The following is a 2,346-nucleotide window of genomic DNA, read 5'->3' on the forward strand; positions in this document are numbered from 1 at the left end:
TGTCTCCCTATATATATATATATATATATATATATATGCATATATACCTTACAACTTTACTTTGTTATACACACACACACACATACATGTATATGTATATACATATATATATTCATTGAATACATAATTAGACCGATAGAGAGATCGGTTGATAGTTGATAGATGGTGCGACAGTACATTTAGTATGCACATACACGTATATGTCCGTGTATATATATATATATATATATATGCTTTCACGCGTGTATATGCAAACATACACACATATATGTATATGTGTGCACACATAAATATTCTTCTTTATTTTTATATACTCATACGTCATTATATTTTTATAGATTACGTTGACTATGCTTATATACGTATGTCTTCGCGACGGCTTACACATACACTTACACGGTAATTTTTCTGTAAGAATCAGCGAATTGTCAGACTCAATAGAGCGTTTGATAAACTGTTTGGCACTAATCGTTCCAATCGAACGCACGCTGCCATTAAAAGTACCACCGAACGCGAGTATAACTTACTTTTGATCATTTCGCTGTCGATAAGTTAAGCACAAGCCCACTAATGGATTCTCTCTCTTTCTCGGTTTGTGGTCTCCCACCGTTTCTCTCGTTTACTGTTCGACCATGCAACTAGTTGATGACGCAGCACTCATCACACAATAAGGTGAGTGTTTGATAAGGTTTCTATGAACAGTCTCACATATGTAACACTTTATGGCTCTGTAATGTGAAGCTTGCTTCTCAACCACATTTCCAGGTTCAATCACACTGAGTGGTACCTTGGGCAAGTGTCTTCTAGTACAGTTTGAGGCTGACCAATGCCTTGTGAGTGAAATTCGAAGACGGAAATTGAAAGAAGCCTGTACTATATATAGGGGGTGATTACATTCTCTAAGAGCTGTTTGAGATATCGCTTGTTACTGACAAGAATGTAGTGATGAAGTAAATGAGTAATGACTTGGATCTTTGAAGGTATCGATACGTAAATTATTATATACCCGTAAAGCTTGTAAATCGCGAATTTTATGTAGCTTTGAAGAGCTGTAGACTTTACAACTTTAATAAATCCGCTGACTCTCTTGATATCAGATCAGCGTTCATCAACAAATGTAACCATATCGTTAAGCACCTGCAAAAGTTTATCTGACCACACAATTGAACGGATTGAAAATAAAATATTTACCGAGAGTAGTGGAGTTGTCTCTATTTCTCCCCTCGGTCATGCATCGTATAACACAACACCAATATTCTAAATTTCACTCATTTCTCTCATCAAAGACAGCAATAAATTCATTATGCAATCTCTTATTGGTAGCTTTATTGATATATCTCATACACACCGCATGTTCATTGCAATAAGCATGTGTGGTTTTAAATCAACGTGGAGTTGAGTTCAATCCAACACCATACCACCTCACACGAATGATTTCTACAAGAGTTCTTAATCGACCAATGTATTTTCAGTGCATTTTGAGGCGGGAAGAATATTTAAGCCCGTCGAATATGCGTGTCTTTATGATTATAAAAGTGTGTAGTTGCGCTTGTGTTTTTCCATCACCCACAAGTTGATGACTGTTCTTGATTTGCTTGCGTCCCAGTAACTTAGCGGTTCGGCAAAAGACAAAGATCGAATGAATATCAATAAGTTACAGATTTAAAAAATGAAGGTACTGGTGTGGATCTGTTCGAATAAACCATTCTCGACGGTCCCCAAGCAAGCTGGAAAAAAATTTAAAAGAAAGATATATCCTAAAAAGTTGATGAGAATCCCATTAGCCATTTGCTAAATTTTATCATAATATTACACAGACAAACCATCAGAACAACGCTATTTGTGATTCACTATTGGCAATCGCCTTCTTCCTTTCAATATTTCTGACACATTTTCTATTTCATTAATGCAAAGGACATAACCCACTCCCAAATATATGCACTGAAATGTGCATCAAATATTTTAAGACCCATAATTTAATAAAAGAAACTCTACAAGAAAACTTAACTCAGATAATGTTATATATTGTTTATATAACAGTTTGAAGTTTTATTAATCATAATATTACTTACCGAAATATGTAATATTAAACAGTGAGTTATACTGTACTATCACCAGTACATTATGTCATTTAATATATATCACTGCACCGTGTATATAATCTATATATGCATGTATGTATGCAGCCATGTGTGTATGAATTCATGTATATATGTACGCATATATATATATATATATATATATATATATGCGTGTGTGTATATATATATGAATGTATGCGTGTGTGTATATACATATGAATGTATGTATATATATATATGTACATGTATATATATATATATATAT

This window comes from Octopus bimaculoides, chromosome 21, assembly GCF_001194135.2.
Source record: "Octopus bimaculoides isolate UCB-OBI-ISO-001 chromosome 21, ASM119413v2, whole genome shotgun sequence".
NCBI lineage: Eukaryota > Metazoa > Mollusca > Cephalopoda > Octopoda > Octopodidae > Octopus > Octopus bimaculoides.